The sequence below is a fragment of the Ipomoea nil genome, unplaced genomic scaffold (genome assembly GCF_001879475.1).
Source record: "Ipomoea nil cultivar Tokyo-kokei standard unplaced genomic scaffold, Asagao_1.1 scaffold0688, whole genome shotgun sequence".
Taxonomy (NCBI): Eukaryota; Viridiplantae; Streptophyta; class Magnoliopsida; order Solanales; family Convolvulaceae; genus Ipomoea; species Ipomoea nil.
The window spans coordinates 6193541-6199735 of record NW_017617116.1 but is presented as its reverse complement, the minus strand read 5'-3'; positions in this window follow the sequence as shown (position 1 = coordinate 6199735).

Here is a 6195-nt window from a genome sequence, read left to right as displayed (position 1 = left end):
GTACATAGTATAATTTGCCTCATGAAATTTGTCACCATACCAAAATCCTGGGTGGGGGAAGGGGCATAGTTTGTTAGAATTAAAAAGGGGCAGAAATTATAAATAAATAAATGAATGTTGACAACTTTTTTTTTTTTTATTTTATTGGTGTGTGTGTGTTTATTTTATCCTTTATATCAGAGTCGAATTTCAATTAGAGTAACTATTTTAGACATCATCTGCCACCACCTTCTCCCTCACTTTATCACTTCCTCCGCCGCCAACCACCACACCTAACACTGCCTTTCAGCCTCCACCATCAACCACTAAAGGGATATTAAAAGACAAAAGTTTTAATGATATACCTAGGAAACTTGTTACTATTTATTTAAAAGAGTTAATACCATCTGAGGTCCTCCGAGTATAGTGGTTTTGTCACGTTTAGTCTTAAACTTTCAAATTAACCATATCTGGTCCTTCGACTTTCAAATTTAACCATTCGTGATCCAAGTTAACCACTCATGGTCCATCAACTATTAAATTTTAACCAATCATGGTCCTTTCAAGAGGACCACAACTGGTTAAATTTCAAAACTTGAAGGATCATGGATGGTTAACTTGGAACACGAATGGTTAAATTTGAAAGTTGAAGGACCACAGATGGTCAATTTGAAAGTTTAGGACTAAACGTAACAAAACCACTATACTCGGAGGACCTCAGACGGTATTAACTCTTATTTAATATATATATATATATATATATATATATATATATATATATATATATATATATATATATATAATTGTTTTTCTTTGATGATTAACTTGGGAGAAGTTAATAAGTAAAGCTTTAATGATGAGGGAATTCACTTTTGAAAACTTACCGAATAAGAGTGTCAATTAGGACCGGCAAGTGCACATGCATGACATGGTCCATCAGTTTCCTTATTAGTCTCTAGGTTTGGTGTAGTATTTGTTTTTATATAATTAGAAAAATGTTTTTTTTTTTAATTGACACAAAAAAAAATAATAAAATCAATAATAGTGTAAAATTGGTACTCGTCAAGTGGAGGTTGGTATGTGACAAGAAATGACTACTTAAAAGAGAATTGTCCTATATCAAGAAAATGTTTAAAGTGAAAGCTGTTCTAAATAAGAGATGTTCGCTTCTTTGGTACCATCATGCTGTGCAGGATGACTTAGAAAATGGTTACTTTGGTAAAGTTTAGAAGGCCAGGGTCATGAAGAGTTTAGAACATTAAGAGTTGTTTCATACATACATACTTTCTCAACCTACTGAAACACAAAGAGTCAATGTCCTCACATTGGGGTTTGAACCTGATGAGACCTCTCATTTGAGAGGTCACAGTTATGCCCCTCGACCACAAGGCCTTTGGCTGCATGGTATGCTTAAATTAAACTTGAAGATTCTCACACCTATTAGACTAATTTTTTGAGATAACTTTTCTCTTGAATTTGAAATACCTAAGAACATCTATTATAGATGCTCTTAGTTAATCTCCACAAATTGAAGAATAACCCTAAACAAGTACAGCTCATAGGGAACTGAAAATTTGAAACTAACATCAATGGATATACACATAGGCCACATATAGGTGTCACTTGACAAATGAACTTTAATAAACTGGGTGGTGGGTCATTTCAGGTTAGGCAAATGAATAGCAACTGAAGTTGACATGATGCTGCTGCTGTTTTCAGGATATATCAAAGAGGGGAACACAATCAATCTTTGCCATATTTTTCTTTGCTGTCTTTATTGTATGTAATGTAAAAACACCCCCCCCCCCCCCCCCACCCCAGCTATATATGTGCATGCATGCTGTAGTGGTGGAGTGAAAGAAAGAACATAATCATACAAACACACACTCATATAATTTCTGGTGCATAAAATATATATAAGAATCCAATGGCCAGATTGAGACACTTAGTAAGTATATATATATATATGTAAAATTAGAAGGTTGGATGTTCGACAGTTGTAAAAGGCGCATATTGTACTGTTAAAGAGTTTTGAATCGAGTTGTTAGAAGTACGATCTGAACTGAATCTAGATTACTCTTACAATGATGGAAATATTGAATATGGTATGAAAAATAAAATAAAATAGAATAAAGGGTATATGTAAAAGCTAGCTAGTTGCTTTCATTGCACAACAGCTTTTTTTTTTTTCCTGCTTTTTTGGTTGGCATGTTTAGTAAAATAATAATGAAAATTAATGGGTTATGATAAGATTGGAGGTTTGGTTATAATCATTATCTGTGGAGATTTAATTCCCATCCTTCTTGCCATGTTTTGTCTCTTACATCACCACTTTTTGACTTTTAAGAGTGAAATCAAAGAATTTTAGTTGGATTATTCTTTTGGTAAAAGAAAAATGTTAACAAATATATTGAATGCTTTTGGTAAAAGAAAAATGTTAACAAATATATTGAATGCTTTTGATTGTTATTTGAAAATATATTTTGAGTAAAATTCGCATTGTGAACTTAGTCGGTAAAAGACCACTAATATATAAACCAAACTAATTAAGTTGTAAGTACTAAAAATAATAATTAAATACTCTGTAAAATACTTATAGAGTCTTGCGTGACTTGTTACAAGTAACTCATGTATCGGCCAATTTAGACCACATTATCATGAATCTTGACTAACCTTGCTATGTTAATATCATAATACATTTAGTAGTAACATATTGACTATAATATTCATTAATACTATTGTAATAAATAAACTGGGTATAGTGTGAATAAATTCAGTATAAGTTTAAAATAAGTATTCATGATTTTGAAAACAAATGTTCATCATGCATTATTCATTACATTTAAGTGAATATTATTACATTTTGTTGTCTACTATTTACCTTGCAAGACTCACCAAATTTAGAGAAATTTATTTGATATAATATGGGCCAGGCTCTATTATTAGGTGTATAGCCTTTCTGACCTCACCTATCAAAGCTAGGGAGGAATTAGGGTATCACGGACAACCCAGAAGAATTGATCTGATACGGAATTTGGTAACCACGATATTTTAAGTTTGACTCTTTATGAAATGTATTAATAAATTTTTTTGATTTGAATCAATCAGTAATGGACAATTTAAATTGATTTATTTCTTTATAGTTCTTTATCAACTAATGTCACAAGATAGGCTGGTCAACTATATATGAAAAATCTAAATTGGTTTACCTCCTTATGTTCGTTGAAGGGTCGCAAGACTACTGTGTATGTCAATTATGGAAAAACTAGGTTGATTTATCATTCTGTAATCATTTATCGACTAAAATCACATGACGAGTATAATTTCAAACACATCACCAGGTAATGGCGAGTTTTCCTGTAAATCAATGAATTAATATAATAATAATAATAAATAAATAAATAAAAGAGAAAACAAAAAGTTCTGAATATTCTTCAGCTTTAGGTTATTATTGCTCAAACCTTGTCACTTGTCAGCACCTAATGCTTCATCTTTCTGGTAAAAGCTACCCTTCCTATTTCCTTCAATTTTCTCATACTTTTTTGTTTGTTTGCTATTTGTTTTCATTGAATAATGGAAGTGCCAAATGCTCAGTGATTCATTTGACTAAACATGAAGTGTTCATGTCAGAATGGAGGAGGATTAATTGGTGGAATAAAATTATGTGAAATGATAAACAAAAGTTATTTTAAATACTTTGTACGTAGTAAATCTAACTTATAACTCTATTCAGATGTTTACTTTTGTCTGATCATAAGTTTTTAAGATCATATTAAGACTATTAATGTCCGTGTTGAGTAAGATTTTATAGGTGAATTCGAGACCGTTGATTAAATTAGAAGATCGAGATTCATATCATCTCATTTACACTCTCATGAGTTTTCAATCACATATTTAAATGTATATAAATACGTTATAGCCAACGAGGAAAGAATAGGGAAATGTTAAACATACGTTTAAGGAGTATTATTAAATTGGTTTAATTTACTCAAAATAATTGGTTTAATTAATTCATTAAATTTAGGGCTTTACTTGGAATGTAAGCTACAAACATTCATCAATATAATCAATAAATACGTTGTCCAATGATTAAAAGCCAATGTTTTTAGTTAGTGCTGCTAATCAAATGCTTCCTAGTTTTCCAGTAATGTTGCCTATAAAAGTTTGAGTTTCATCATTTTATTTGTCTTGAATGTTTTTAATTATTTTTTGAGAAATAAAACTAAATAAGACTCTAGCTTAGTTGGATAAACCATTTAATACCTATTGTCTGCAAGTAATTTTTTACATCCTAGAGTTCTATTGCGAAAAAAAAAAAAAACGCTACTTCACGCAATAGTTTAGAGGGAAAAATGGGAAGTGACCAAAAAAAAAATCTTGAAATATGCTACTATAAGAACTAAAAATTACATATTTTCAATAATTAAGAATTAAACCTAATCGATTATATTAATTATATATTTGATGACTAAAAGTGAGAAAATACAATAATCGAAAGGCGGGTTGAATGGGGGATGACTAAAAAGGAAAAAAGCAATGATGATTGGAATTATATCTTGAGGCATGAGCACAAAGTGGTAGAGACCACAATGGGTATAAGAGTGTAGTATTATGTGAGTAAGAAGGATGAGTAGTGGGTTGTAAACAACCTTAATTTTGAAGAAAAGATTGAAATGAGTAAAGTGTTTTTAGGATTGTATGTGCCATGCAACTTTTTACAAAGAAAGCAGATGATGAGATGAGGAATGGGCAAATGTTATATATTGCCCATTATTTTGTTGGCTGCACGCATTTGTTTGTGTTACGGACATTCTTCACCAAAACTGAGGATGTTGCCCAGAAAGCATTTGGGGGTGTTTGGTAAATATTCCGTAGATGTTAGCTGGTTGGGTTAGTATGTTTAACTAGTTGATAATATTAGCTGATTGTAGAAAAGTGTTTGATAAATTAATTATTAGTTTATATTTGATTACATGCAAAATGACTCTCTTAAAAAACTTATTGAGAAGAACTGTTTTGAAAAGTTTTTTAAATTTTAACATTTTGGAGCAATAAGTTGTTACAAAAAGCTAATTAATCAAACACTCATATTGATTGTTTGACCAAATCAAACAGCTGATAATAGTCAAATAAGTCAAAATTGACGAATAAGCTAATTATGTTACCAAACATGGCCTAGTCAAATGAATGAAAACTATCGTTTAAAATTTGCTTTTAAAGGTAGGGTGAGACTTGGGAGTTCGATATCTAACATGAACATCAGCGGTTTGGATTTGAGATGGACTCCTTATGTATAAAAGTGTACGATTTAATATTGAGTCGTGAAATTAAATTGGCTCAATTTACCCTAATGTATGAAGAGATGAGCTCTTTATTAAATAAATGTATGCATATACAAGTAAAGATATCGGTGAATCTAAAATTTTAAATAAATTTGTACATATTTATGAGTTCGTAATGAGATCAATTAATCCATATAGAGATGCGAAATTTTGGTAGTGCATGGAAATTTATATATATTATAGTATTTTTTTTTTCTAAAAATAATGCCTACTTTTCTTTTTCATTCTCAAGCAAAACAGTCTTTCCTTGCAATCTTGTTGCTTTAATGGTTCTTCCAGCAATCAAGTTAAACCAATGAAAAAGTCAAGGCAACCATATTAAATTCGTTGAAAAGATGAATTATTATTATTATTATTATTATTATTATTATTATTATTATTATTATTATTTAGTTACTTATTTTAAAATAAACATAAAAAATAATTTACTTTTTAATACAAGTTATGACTATTTATATATGGAAAAAAGTATTTATCTTTCCTTTTTTATTTTTCCCTGATTGTCTTTAGATTATGTGTTTATAGTTTATATGATACATTCACTTTTAATTTTGTTTTTTTTTATACATACATTTTTTTAAACTCGAGTTTTTGGTCTAAACATAGTAAGAGGAACAATTTTTATATATTAAGACATTTACACCTACAAATATAAGCTAATGTTCACAAAATAAATTTGTATATGAAAGTCCAACAATAACGTACACCACTCACTCGATTATAACTTAGAGTACATTTGAAGAAACAGTCAAATCAGTTTACGGTGCGAATTACTTTCCAAAAAGTCATCTAAATGGAATGTAGTTTGAACATCGCCAATACTTGTAATTTTTGATGAATTTTTGCAATTGTGACTAGGGAAGAAAATATGGGA